The following is a 14,930-nucleotide window of genomic DNA, read 5'->3' as shown; positions in this document are numbered from 1 at the left end:
CGCACGGAACCCATTCTGGGAATTGTCCAGTATATTAGCTTCCTGCAGATGAGATGATAAGATATAATTAGCATGTGATTCTGCTAATTTAGCTAGCCAAGGGAGAAGGGAGATAGGCCGATAGTGTTCGGATTTGGTAGGGTCCAGGGCAGGCTTTTTGAGAATAGGAATGATAGTCGCCTGCTTCCATGCCATGGGAACACTGCCGGTGTTAAAGGACAGATCAATCAAACTGTGCATGGCAGGGTAGCAACACTGGGCGAGTTCCCGGAATTGAATAGGTCTCATGGGATCATCCGGGGAACCAGATTTGACTTTTGTCGTCAAGGCTTTGAACTCTTCCAGAGTAGGACTGGGGATGATTATCAGTGGTTTAGAGACCATAGGTACAGTAATATTCTCCCTGATGGGGGACTGAGAGAATGACCTGTATATGGCCTCCACCTTTTCAACAAAAAACGAGGCCAGATCCTCACAGTGAGCCAGCGAGGCTTCAGGAGTAGTAGTATCGGTCTTATTACTTGTGAGGTCTTTGCATACCCTGAAGATAACCTTGGTGGGATTGGTGCTGTTCTTTATCTCCTGAGAATAGAAAGCAGCCCTAGCTGAACATATAGCCCTATGGTAGACTCTGGTGCAGGCCCTATAGGCCGACTTGAGGTCAGCATCATAGGTTTTACGCCATGCACGTTCCGCTTTTTTGCAGGAAGATTTGAGCGTTTTGAGGGATTCGTCATACTAAGGACTAGAGGGACTTGATCTGGTCTTACTCCACCTGGCCGGTATAAGAATATCTAATGAGTGATTTAACCACTTACAAAGCTATCATAGCCACGGGAAACTTCAATGGGAGGTTGGGGATGGTGTTTGATCAAAAGCTGTTGAAAATGCTCTAGATTCAAATTTCTCCAGGGACGTTTAAAAATGTCAGGAGTATTGTTTCTAGGGGGGGGAATAGGAGTAAAGATGTGAGTTTCGATCAAATGATGATCGGTCCAGGCCATAGGTCTAGGTTGGAGCACTGAAATATTGGTGGCGAGATTCGTCAGAAAGGGATCTAACAAGTGACCACCTATGTGAGTCGGTAGTTGTACCAGTTGGCTTAGTTGAAATGCTTCAAGATCCGCCAACAAGCACTGGACCGAGTTGGAGAGTGGAGCTTCCATATGCAGATTAAGGTCGCCAATAATCGTGAAATTAACAGTTTTCATGACTAGAGAGGAGACTACCTCCGGAAGGCTGAGACAGAAGGCGCCCTCAGGACCGGGAGGCCTATAAATTAGTAATCCCGAAAAGGTAAAGTGGGGATTAACAGTGATGTTAAAGTGCGCGCTCTCACACCCTGCTATGATGGTAGGTTTCCAGGCGCAAGGGTAACAAGTTTTTACTGCAACTGCGATGCCTCCGCCTCTAGAATTACGGTGGAGAGAGTGCATAGTGTATCCCGCAGGGAGGGCTAAATTCATGACCGCCATAGATTGATCATGTAGCCAGGTTTCGGTAAAGAAGAAAATATCCGGATTGTCATCTGTAATCAAAGAAAATACTTCTTGATAGTGACATGCCAGAGATCTGACATTCAGATGAAAAATTTTAAGGGTGGTTTGGGTAGCTCCGCCTGAAGCAGAATCAAGTTTATGAACACAGGGCGGTCTAGATTGAAGACTTAAAATAGGCTGCGGCTTAGGGAGTTTAAAAGGGCAGGAGGGGCAGTGAAAAGGCCCGCTAAGAGGATCCAGGGTGCCATGGTGGCAGTCTCTTACCTCGTGGCGCAATACACGCAGGTTCCCAGCCGATATCATCATGAGGGAGCCAGAGTCCCCTGCCCTAGCCATGCCTTAGCGCTGACGGGCGCAGACGGGCGCAGACGGGCAGGACTCTGGCGAGACTCAGGCGTAGCAAAGGCGCGACCGCTGCGCTAGACCGCTACGCTCCAGACGAGCATTAAATAGGCGAGTGGCGGTGATAAGCGCTAGCGCGCTAACCCCCAAATCAAGGAAGGGAACAGCCTTCCCAAGATGGCGTCGTCACGTCGTCGTCACGTGACCCAGGAGCCCCGGAGCCCGGACCCGCAAAATAGCGGTGCTTGATTTTGTAATTATATGCGGTGAGGGCCAGGGAGGAGTCGCAGCAGCAGCGCCATAAAATCAGGGGAAAATAAAAACAAATGAACTCAGATACAAAATAGGGTGATAGTAAAAGCAAGAGCGCGAGCCAAAGCACAGCACTGCGCCAGGAAATCTCTGCAACGCGGTGGTCACCTTCTCCAGGCTGACCCCGAGTCAAAGCTCACCTTAAATAGGCGAGTGGCGGTGATAAGCGCTAGCGCGCTAACCCCCAAATCAAGGAAGGGACCAGCCTTCCCAAGATGGCGTCGTCACGTCGTCGTCACGTGACCCAGGAGCCCCGGAGCCCGGACCCGCAAAATAGCGGTGCTTGATTTTGTAATTATATGCGGTGAGGGCCAGGGAGGAGTCGCAGCAGCAGCGCCATAAAATCAGGGGAAAATAAAAACAAATGAACTCAGATACAAAATAGGGTGATAGCAAGAGCGCGAGCCAAAGCACAGCACTGCGCCAGGAAATCTCTGCAACGCGGTGGTCACCTTCTCCAGGCTGACCCCGAGTCAAAGCTCACCTTAAATAGGCGAGTGGCGGTGATAAGCGCTAGCGCGCTAACCCCCAAATCAAGGAAGGGAACAGCCTTCCCAAGATGGCGTCGTCACGTCGTCGTCACGTGACCCAGGAGCCCCGGAGCCTGGACCCGCAAAATAGCGGTGCTTGATTTTGTAATTATATGCGGTGAGGGCCAGGGAGGAGTCGCAGCAGCAGCGCCATAAAATCAGGGGAAAATAAAAACAAATGAACTCAGATACAAAATAGGGTGATAGTAAAAGCAAGAGCGCGAGCCAAAGCACAGCACTGCGCCAGGAAATCTCTGCAACGCGGTGGTCACCTTCTCCAGGCTGACCCCGAGTCAAAGCTCACCTTAAATAGGCGAGTGGCGGTGATAAGCGCTAGCGCGCTAACCCCCAAATCAAGGAAGGGAACAGCCTTCCCAAGATGGCGTCGTCACGTCGTCGTCACGTGACCCAGGAGCCCCGGAGCCCGGACCCCGGACCCGCAAAATAGCGGTGCTTGATTTTGTAATTATATGCGGTGAGGGCCAGGGAGGAGTCGCAGCAGCAGCGCCATAAAATCAGGGGAAAATAAAAACAAATGAACTCAGATACAAAATAGGGTGATAGTAAAAGCAAGAGTGCGAGCCAAAGCACAGCACTGCGCCAGGAAATCTCTGCAACGCGGTGGTCACCTTCTCCAGCTGTGATCACTTCTGGCCCCTGCGTCAGCACGTAGTCTGCTGCGCAGTGGGTAGTGATGTCAGCAAAATACAATTAAAAATGCAGTTCAATGGAAATGAAGTATGCCACGATTTAAATGAAAAAAAGCACACGTTTAAAAGATTCAGCCTCCGGCTTCCGCCTCAGAGGTAAACTAGCAAGTATTCAACTTATCTCTAAATAAGTACTGGTGTTGACAATTAAGTGCTGATGCTGAGCACTGGACACCACCGGCTTAAATTAAACACTGCCTATTCCCCTACAAACCCAGCAACCAGCACCTAATATATAAGTTAAAATATAATAATTACACAATTTGCATAATTAATAATCAAATAATTTAAAATAAATGACTACTTGTTAATTTTCACTTAGTTACCTTCCCAACACTATAACCTAGAAAAACAGCAACCCGCACCTAATATTTAATTACAAAATATAATAATTACACATTTTTGGCAATTAAACAATTAAATCATTGAAAATAAATATATAATTCACTGTTAATTAATTATCACTTAATTAACTTCCCACCTGCACCCCTACAAACCCAGCAACCCACATCTAATACATAATTTACAAAATGTAATGAATGCACAATTTACATAATAATCAATTGAACAATAAAAACAAATGAAAAATTAATTGTAAATTATTTATTACTTAATAACCTTCCCACTCTATACCCCTACAAACCCAGCAACGCACACCTAATATAGAAGTTGAAAATATAATTATTACAGCATTTACTTAATTATTAATCATCTAAATTAATAATAAATAAAACATTACTTGTTAATTAATTATACTTAATTAACTTCCCACTGTATACCCATAGAAACCCAGCAACTCACATCTAATATAGAAGTTGAAAATATAATTATTACAGCATTTACTTAATTATTAATCATCTAAATTAATAATAAATAAAACATTACTTGTTAATTAATTATACTTAATTAACTTCCCACTGTATACCCATAGAAACCTAGCAACCCGCTACAACACTGTAAATTACTATTAGCACTTAAATTACAAATTAAAATCATTTACAATTACAAACATTATTTAAAAATATTATTAACAATTATACAATAACGCATAAAATTATATATGAACTAAAACACAACGATAATTAAAAACAATATTTTGACTTTAAAATTTTTGTAAACGAAATAAACAACAAAGATATTCTTAAAAGCTATACTACTTACCTAAAAAAATCGATATTCCATGGCAACAATATTTCTGCATCTTTATATTTTTGTATTACAATATTTATTTTCGATATTTTGTCTAAAAACCATTATATCCCAAGATGTTCTGTTGAAATTTGTGCCCTTTTGCTCTTGTTTAGACATGCAAATGTTGTCCATCACGATTGAATACTGAACAGACGCAACACAAGATCTCCCCCCCCCTGGACCTTGTGGCCATAGTCCAGCACTGTGAGGCTTAAAGAAATGTGTCAGTTAGTGAGCCTGGCTCACCGTATTATTGATTTGCCTGGGGCCCTATTACGTATAGGGCGCACTATCCCTGTTTGCGCCACAGTGCACCTTCAAACAGGTGTGCCGGGCGAAAACAGGGAAAGTGCGCCATATAAGGTTGAATGTGCTGCCCTCAGGGCAGTCGCGAACTCGTGCAGCCTTTGGGGCAGCGCATGCAAGCGAAATATGGAGCAGCTGCTTCAAAGCCACTTTGTGTTTCAGTGTGGAGGCGGCACTCACCTGTACTTTAAAGAGGGGAGAGAGATCCCCTTGTAGGCGGGTGCAGTGAGTGACTGTACCCGCCTGCAAGGGGATGTGTGGGGGTCCATAGGGCCCACTATAGAGTGCTGTCATAAGGGGGCGTGCTGACAGTGTACCAACTTTTTGTGAAGCACTGCCAGTGCGCCCCCTAACTGCTTCTTTATCTTTGCGCCCGCGTCCATAGTACGGAGCGGATTCAGAGGTAAAGAGATTCCCTCATTTGCATGGGGCCATGCCCCCTTGCAAACAAGTGACCGCCCTGCACCACCGCTGTCCGTATAAGTTTGCAGCCTCTTCTGCAATACCAATGTGCCCTGAGATGCAAAAAGGGGTCGCAAACACCTATTGCGCCCCCGGGTCACTTCAGTAATACCCGCACAGGTGTTCTGCACCACTAGCAGAAATTGTCATATGCAGGTGAAAGAAGATGCACCTCAAAACTGTAGAGTGATTCTGCATCATGCTAATTTAAAAAAAGGAAATGCACTTTGGAGCCATTTGCGTGTGTACTAATAATTAGTATCAGAACATTTAAAGGCTTCAGAGGGCATTGATAGGGGTGTTGTAGTCATGGCTCATGGTACATTTATAGCCTACATATGATTGTATTCTGGTGGTTTCTGGTGTTTTACAGTGACTTGGGTGATGCTTTTAATAGAAGTAAAGCTATTTTCAACTGTTTAATTTGCTTTGTTATCTTCTGGGGTGACCTGACCCCAGGTCACACGGCTCCTTGTGATTGCCCGAGTCTCTGCCCTCTGCTCCGCCGCTGCCAAGGGTTCGCCCCTGGTATCAGGTAACTGTGTTTTTTCCCCCTCTGTACTTTGCTGTGGACTGTATATTGTAATTTGTATTTTTTGTATTGTATTCTCTGGCGCTCCTTGCGCCCCTGCCCTCTGTGCCCCCCCCCCGCTCCCCGCTGCTGCTCCCCGTGGCCCACCCCCTTTTCCTTCTGTTTCCCCTGCCCTCGCCCATTGGCCGCCCTGCTCCCACCTACCAGCTGCTCCTCCCTCCCACTTGGCCTCCTATGGAGGCAGCGCGGCGAAGGTGAGTGTGACCTGACCCCAGATCACCCCCCATGCCGCACGGCTCCTAGTGATTGCCCGAGTCTCTGCCCTCTGCTCCGCCGCTGCCGAGGGTTCGCCCCTGGTATCCGGTAACTGTGTTTTTCCCCCTCTGTACTTTGCTGTGGACTGTATATTGTAATTTGTATTTTTTGTATTGTATTCTCAGGTGCTCCTTGCGCCCCTGCCCTCTGTGCCCCCCCCCACTCCCCGCTTCCCGGCGCTGCTCCCCCACGGCCCCGCCCCCTTTTCCTTCTGTTTCCCCTGCCCTCGCCCATTGGCCGCCCCGCTCCCGCCTCCCAGCTGCTCCTCCCTCCCACTTCGCCTCTTATGGAGGCCGCCCAGCACCAGAACCCCTGGACCCCGCTCTCCCCAAAGCGCCAGACTGCACTACGACTCCAGCACCCTCCACGCACTCAGCACCGAACGAGACCACCCCTGCTACCGGGCCACCCTGAAGCACACCCAAGGGCCCTTCGCCTGCCGGAACTGCAGATTCACCAGCATCCAGCTCACCAAACCACCAACCAGAGAACCCAACTGATAAAAAGCAGCAAGACTCCCAAGACTTTCGATGCCGCTTGGTGCAAACCACCTCTAATTCACCTTAAGATTTAGCGATCAAATAACGAGGCAGGTGCTGGAATTGGAAGGCGAAGAACAGGTTTATTTCTCTAGAGGAGAACACATCGCTTCGGACACCGGGGCTATCGTCAGGAGGTGCTCTAACAACTTCTCCGCTACTCAGTCTTTTATACACATTTCAGTTAGTTTATTGGTGGTCAAACATCCTTGGAATTCCTGCCTCCAGCAGGTTCCCACACAGACCCAGCAGCTGTCGCCCCCCCTCCCAAATCTAACAGATGATTGCTATCTTGCAGCTAGACATTCTGACAGGATCTAAAAGTGTGTGGGATCGGTCAGATCTGAGGGTTCGTGCTACTGATTAAATCAAACTTCTTTGTTAGTGCTACAAGTCCTGTCATGTGGGGGCAATAAACTATGTCTGCAGGGGTCGGTTAGTGCCTGAGACCGGATTGAGCAGCCAGGTGCGGTCAGGGAGGTTATCAGGAGGCCTTGCTCATGTGCAGAGGATGAAAGGACAAATGGGTTTAGGGCGGGAAGTGGCTCCGGGGCTTTGTCACGAGGACAAGGTTTTATAACCCCAGTATGTTTGGTCATGCTTAGTCAGGGTGCAGGGAATGATTGCGAGGTCAGGGTGAATCATAGGTGACTAGCAGTGAATGAAATGGCTGCGATATCTAAAATGATTGCTGCTTGCACGCTCGCAGAGGCCTTCGCTAAGCAAGATGGCGCCGGCAATGTTCATATTTGTCGTTTTATATTTTACAGTCGCCCCTTTGAACATATCCTAGCCAGCTTGTCAGTTCACGTCAATGTCCATAATGCCCTGTACCTCTCTGTCATACATTGTTTTCATGTTTTCAAATCGAGTGTCCAAAGTCTTAGGGCGCAAAGAGTTCAAACAAAGAGAACAAAAGGGTGGTATACAGTGTAGCCCCAAACAGCAGCCACATATTACTAAGATCGGAACCAAGAGGACCATCAATAACTTCCAACCCATTCCTTTAATGTGCCCCAAAACCAGGCTCCCAGTGTCCAAGTCTCTGGTTGTTGGTGCACCTCGGATGCCAGCCTGTGGAGATGTTCAATTGCTTTGTAGACTGAAGGCGAGCTGTCAGGGATGAAAGTGCAGCAGCTGGCACCGATGGTGCGGCATGCTCCTCCACGGTCTGCCAGTACCACGTCTAGAACAAGACGGTTCTGCAAAGCTACCAAGCGGACCGCCTGAAGCTCAGTTGTGTTGTTGGTGAGGATGCCAGCTGTGACATTCAAGGCTGTTTCTACTGCTAGTGATAGGTGTCGGATGGCTCGGCTGTTTGCCATCGGGCCCCAGAGCGGGACAAGTCTTTTTGCTGCATCAAGGAACTGTGATGCGGCGGAGTCTGCTTGTTCTGTATCTTTGGACCGCCTTTCTCTGTGATGGATTGCAGATGCTGTGTAGGTTGGGAGCAGAACAAAGGCAATGTAGCAAGTGCCACCCCAGCCTTTTGGGAGCCAGGTGTAGGCTTTGGTACCACAGATAAAGTACATGTTGGGAGATGCAACAAATGAAGGGGGGTCTGCAGTGTTCAGAGTCTTCGTTATCTGGCAAGAGCTGTGACCTACGATCTTAGTCCCGTGGCCTTCGAAGCACACATGGCCTGAGACGTTCACCACAGATAGGGCCACTGTCAGTGTTGCAGCAGTTCGTTTCTTCAGATAGGAAAAGGTAGGTCTGGCTGGGTTGTGGTACACCTGCATTTAAATTCTTTCTTTGGCGGGAATGTCCATAGGAAAGGTTACATTCGAAGTCAGAGGACAGAAGGGAGCAGAGGTTCTCCCTGTTTTATTCAACCAGAACTCATTGAAAAACTGTTTGATGGTCCCATCGGACGTGGCATTGTCTTTGTAGCTCTCTTGCAGGAGCATTACCAGGCATGGCAGGATCCATGAACAGAGAAGGGTGAAGGGATGAAAGGAATGGAATGTTCAGTGGCATGAGGTAGCAACCCACAGATCGTGGCATTTGTGGCAAGATTGTGCTGGTGCAATAATTGTACAAAGGAATTGTTCCAGAATTCTTTACGCTGTTCTCGGAGGCGCGGCGACAGTGACACCAGGTAGTGTTCTTTCTTGGTGGTGGGTTGCATGGTCAGTGACATTGTCCTGTAAGCAGGAGCATTTTCTTCAAGGTACCAGATGGCAACAATCAGCAAGAGGCAGGTGAGAGGTGCTGCCAGAAGAGTTATTGTCTTTGCACTGTGCAGTTTGGCAAGTTTGGAGTCGTGGTGGTGGTTGTTCGGTCGTCCGGGATCTTCCATCACCTTCAAGAGACTCGACGACTGGACGGACCACATACTTTTGTCTAGCGTATCTCCCGGTAGTCTTGTAGTGTTAGCTACCGATCTGAGACTTTTTGACTCAGTTGTGGTCTGCTTGTCGGTGCACTCTCCTTTCGTCGACCTGAAATTGTACCCCTCCTTGGATGGTACCGTGGGGTCGGGAGACTCTGCCAATTCAAGTGTCTCTGTTTGCGGATAGCAACTCAGGGCTGGTCGGTCTTTGGTCAGGAGCTCTTCTTGGCTGTTCACTTCCCCGGGGGCCGTCAGTGTTGGAGGTATCTTCTTGCAGTGGTGCGCATGCACCCAGTTCTTCTTTCCTTCCACTCGAACGGCAGTTCGGTGGGAATTAGGACTTGCCAGGGGCCCGTCCACCTGGGTTCTAGACTCTTCGACCTCTGGAAGTTTCGAATCAGCACAAAGTCCCCAGGCTGGATATCATGTCCTGGGCCCCTGGATATGCCTGGAATGGCATGCAGCACCTGTTGGTGGATAAGAGTTAGTTCGCTCATTAATTTGTACAGGTAATCAGACATTAGTATGTCCGGGTCATCGTGGATGGAAGTTGGCTTTGGTGCCGCCCAAATGTTCATGGGTCTGCCAAAGACCACTTCATAGGGGGTCAGTCGGTGTTTTGTTGGGGTGGAGCGCATTGATAGCAATGCCAGTGGGAGAGCGTCTGGCCATTTCAACCCAGTTGTGGGGACTATGTTTGCTAGCTTCAGTTTTAGTGTAGTGTTGTGTCTCTCTACCAGGCCCGCTGATTGGTGGTGGAAAACGGCGTGGAACTTTTGTTTCACCCCCAACCCCTTCAATATGTTTTGTATAGCTTCTGCTACGAAGTGGGGGCCATTGTCGCTCCATAAAATTCTACATAGGCCATATCGAGGGAAGAATTATTTTAGTAACACCTTCGCTGTGGCTAAGGCCGTATTGTCGCTGGTGGGATAAGCCTCCACCCATTTACTAAAGGCGCACATCATCACCAGTACGTATTTAAGACCCCGGCACCTTTCTAGCTGGATGTAGTCCATTTGGAGGACTTTAAAGGGATGGTCGGGGACTCCAAACCCTCCCCGTGGCACTATGGTCCCTTTCCCTGGGTTGTGTTGCAGGCATACTATGCATTGCTGTACTAGTCGTTTTGCTGATTCTGCTATCTTACTGTTATGCCATACTCTGGTGATCAGTTCAGTCATGGGGGCAGATCCTATGTGTGTGGGTAAATGTGCCATGGTCATTATAGGGATCAGATAGGCATTTGTTAGCAGCCATTTGTCCCCGTCTTTTGTGCTCCAGCAGGTTTCCTCGTCTTTTAGTCCCACCCGAGCCCATTCAGTCAGTTCGTCCTGTGTGCCTGTCATTTGTATGTCCCTTACAGTCGTTCTAGCATCAGTCCATTGTTCTGCTTGTGACCTGGTCACGTACATCCGTGTCATGGTTCTGTCCTGGGCTGTGGTTCGGGCAGTAATGTCAGCTAGTGCGTTTCCCTGGCCAATGAGATCGGCCACTTTCTTGTGAGCCTGGCACTTAATTACTGCCAACTGCTTGGGGAGGAGGACTGCCTCTGTTAATGCTGAGACTAGATCTCCATGTAGGATGGGTGTCGTGTGAGGTCAGGAACCCTCTTTCCCTCCAAAGGAGCCCAAAATGATGAACCACCCCAAAGGCATACTGGCTATCAGTGTATATGTTGACTGTCGTGCCAGCCGCTAAAATACACGCTTGTGTAAGCTCAATGAGCTCTGCTGCTTGTGCGGATCGTTGAGCAATGCGTGCTGTCTCTAGGATGGTTTGGGCTGTGGTTACGGCATATGCTGCTGAGGTGGTGCCATCGGGAAGTTTTAGGCACGAGCCGTCTACCCATAGTTCCCCATCTGGCTCTGGAAAGGCAGTGTCTCGGAGATCTACTCTACTCTTTGTCTGTTCGTCAGTGAGGGTCACGCAATCGTGCAGTGGAGTCACACCAGGGTCATTTTCGGGTAGAGGTAACAATGTAGCTGGATTGAGAGTGGTACATCGCTTCAGGGTGATGTGTGGTGCTAGCAGTGTCAACTCGTAACCTGTCAGTCGTGTGCTAGTCAGATGTTGGATCTTGGTCTGGTTCAGTAATGTGACGACTGCATGGGGTACTAACACGGTGATTGGGTTGGAGAGCACTATTCCTTCGCTCTGGCGTATGGATACTGCTGCAGCTGCCAAAACGCGCAAGCACGCTGTCAACGCTCTAGCTACTGGGTCGAGGGTGGCAGAGAAGTATGCACAAGGGTGATGTTTGTGACCAATTGATTGCGCTAAGACAGATAATGCACATCCCTCCCTTTCATGTGTGTAGAGGAAGAATGGTTTGGAGTAGTCCGGGGTTCCTAGAACAGGTGCTGAACAAAGGGCATCTCGCAATTCTTTGAAAGCTGACTGGCATTCGGGTGTCCAGGGGAAAGGTGAGGGGGTGTCTTTGGCTAGGAGGGAGAGAAGGGGTTTGACAATGAGGCTAAAGTTAGGTAACCACTGTCGGCAGAAGGAGGTGAGGCCTATCAGAGAGCGGACTTGCTTCTGATTCTTGGGAACGGGAGAGTCTAGAATTGCCTGGATCCTGTCGGGTGTGAGCTTCCTCCCTTCTTTCGATAAGAGGTGACCTAAATATGTTACCTATGGTTTGCAGAACTGCAATTTATTTCGCGAAACTTTGTGGCCATTCTCTGCAAGGAAGTGTAGGAGTTGGATGGTGGCTGTGACGGCCAGTGGAGTGGTGTCTGCTGCTAGGAGGATATCGTCTACATACTGTATCAATGCCACTCCGTCTGGTAATTGAACGGCATCTAACTGTCTCTTGAGCGCCTGGCTATAGATGCTCGGGCTCTCTGTGTACCCCTGGGGCGCTCGACAAAATCTATATGAGCGGGATCTTAGAGTGAATCCGAAAAGATAGCGACTGTCTGGGTGAATGGGTATGGAGAAGAAGGCATTTTTTATATCAATAACGGTGAAAGTGGTAGCAGTTGACGGAATTAGGGTCAGGATGGTGGTGATGTCAGAAACTACTGGGTACTGTGGTACAACTATTTTGTTAATCTCCCGCAGGTCGATGATGAAGCGGTAGGCTTTCCATCTCCCTCTCCCTGTCTCTTTATGATCGGTAAAATAGGACTATTACAAACATTGCTCACTACCTCTTCTACCACTCCTGCCTCTACTAGTGACTGTATGATTTCAGTCAAGGCTTTCTCTCCCTCTGGCGATATCTTATACTGGGGTATTTTTGATAAGGTTGCGTCTGGTCGTATTGTCACATGTACTGGGTCAATCATCATTCGTCCTACGTCAGAATCAGCCCTAGCCCACAGATGCGAGGGCAAAGTGTCTAGTAGGGATATGTCTGTCTCAGAAATGGGATACATGTGTTGGGATGGATTATCTCTCGGGTGTTGGTGATTGTCATATAAGATGACTCGTACTCCGTCTGGCGAACATCTGATAGTCGCACAGAAATGCTTCAGTAGATCGAGACCCATAATGGCGTCTGGAGTGTTGGAGGAGAGAAGGAACGTCGTGTTGATAACATCGTTCTCAAGTTTGAAGGGGATCGGTCTGGACAAAGGGTTGATGGAGGGCGTACTGTCAAATCCTATTGAGGTGATGTGTGAGCCAGACAAGGGTGCCCTTGGAATCAGTCGGTTGGATAGCGCACTACGTGTTGCTCCTGTGTCTACCAAAAATGGCGACTCTGTGCCCAGGACCTTTGCGGTGACATAAGGGCCTTGCTGGTCAACATTGAGCTCGACTGGATCCCTCCCTTGCCCCTGGCTATCCTATGCAAAGTCATACATATTGTCGTAATCTGTTTGTTGGCACTGGTTCTGTCTAGGGCGGTCAAACGCGTTTACTCTTCCTGGCCTTCCTTCGCTAGCTTCGTTCGCATACCCTCTTCCACGTCCTCTTCCTCCCTGTTCATCTGGTATTTCTCTCATCCCCCTGCCTCTACTAGCCCCTAATAAGGATGGGCACTTAGATTTCCAGTGTCTGTATTCCTTGCAGAATGCACATTGGTCTTGTCCTAAGTCCTGGCGTTGTACATATGGTGTCACTGAGACATTTCTAGGCGGTTGTACTCTAGGGACATTCTGTTGGTATCCTCCTTTGTATGGTTCCCGTCCTGTATTCACCCCTTGGAGTTGGGCTATCATTACTCTTTCCTTTAAGTCTTTCTTTTTCTTTTCTGTGGCTCTGTCATTCTCGTTCTTCTGATGCTCATAATACTGGGCCATTTGGAGAATAGCCGCTGGCTTAGAGGCTGCCCAACTACTTTCGCTAGTCTGTAATTTCTGGGATACCTCCGGTAGTAATCCTTTAACGTAATTCTGCACGAATAAGTGGTGTCCAGTCGCAGTGGACATGTCCTGTCCACTGTAGTCGTAGAACACTGTCTCGAATTTTGAGAAATATTTGGAAACATCTTCTTGTGGTTTCTGGCGGCACGCTGTCACTATGGACCAGTCTATCTTTTTCTCAGATATCAATGTTTTTACTTTTTGCACTATTTTATCTGGGAGGTCCAATATAGCTTTAACTGGTTTTTGCCCAGGATTCTCCTGCTTGTCTAATGTGTTGAGTTGTTCCCAGGTATGACCGAACAATTCTGTGTGATTTATCTTCCTGATCTGCTTCCACACATCGGCCGGCAAACATAACCCGAAGAACAAGTCAATGTCGGCAAGTGTCATTATCGTGGACCCCAAAGCGGTACTTAGTTCAGTGTAAAAGGCAGTGGGATTCTTCCGTAAATCTGGAAGAGATTTACGGAATGTCAGGATGTCCTGCCTGTCCCATGGCTGATACACCCAATTGTACACCACCCTCCCTTTAGCGTCCTGGTGATTTATGTCGTCATGAGTCCCCTGTCCTCTAGGGGGGACCCAATACGGGGCAGCCTCCTTTATCGGAATCATGTTATCTGGCTTCTCTATTGGGGAGTTACTGGCTTCGATGCTCTGTCTGCATCTATCCGCCCTTGTTCTATGAGGTGGCGGAATACTTCTAACGTGGACAAGAAGAGTTCTTCTACCTCGCTGTCGTTCTCGTCTCCTATGTCCACTTTTCTATAAAGAGCCATTAGCCTCCTTGGTCCTACATCCTGGTATTTCTCTTCATAGGCAGTAAGTGCGTAGTAGCAGAAGCGCACAATGAAGAATCGCTTGTGGCTTGCGTCATAGGAATTGCATATGTCTGTCACATACTCTTCTGTTTCTCTCCTATTCACAAGGGTTTTGACTATTGAGGTCATAGTTTGCCCGCTCGTGCGTACTTAGTCGTGGAACCCTTGGTAACCCTTTTTCTATTGGTCCTATTACCACTAATGTGCTTGTTGATGAGGCACTTGGTGCAAGTGACTCGATTGGAGCGGAAACGATCGTGGCGTCTCCGCTGGTACCTTGTTGTTCTTGTTGCTGTACTACGAAATGATTAGGGGCATAAGGAGGTGGCATGTAAATAATCGGGGGACCCAATAAGAGGTCATCGTTTATTCTTTGCTTAGCCGGTAACTCTGGGTATAGAGTTGAAGGCGTTCTAACAGGGCACTGGCCTGATATTTTCGCTTCTTGTTCTCTTTTATCGTTCTCTCTTTCTTTGATATCATCTTCTAACTTTTTACAGTTCTGGTAAGCAGACTTTCGTGTTTCCTTATCCTGTCTGGCTTCATCTCTTTTCTTTCTTTGTATTGCTTCTTTTCGCCAGAGGCCGAAATTGTCGAGCATGGCTGGCGTAGTTTTCTTTTTAAAGAGCGCTATTTCTAAGATTTCTATTTTAGCGAGATCGAAAGATCCCGTCAGTGGCCACTGATTTACCTGGTCCTTTCTAGTATATTTGTGCTATA

This window comes from Lissotriton helveticus, chromosome 2_1, assembly GCF_964261635.1.
Source record: "Lissotriton helveticus chromosome 2_1, aLisHel1.1, whole genome shotgun sequence".
Classification (NCBI taxonomy): Eukaryota; Metazoa; Chordata; class Amphibia; order Caudata; family Salamandridae; genus Lissotriton; species Lissotriton helveticus.
The sequence above is the reverse complement of the archived record's forward strand: the minus strand, read 5'-3'. Positions refer to the sequence as shown.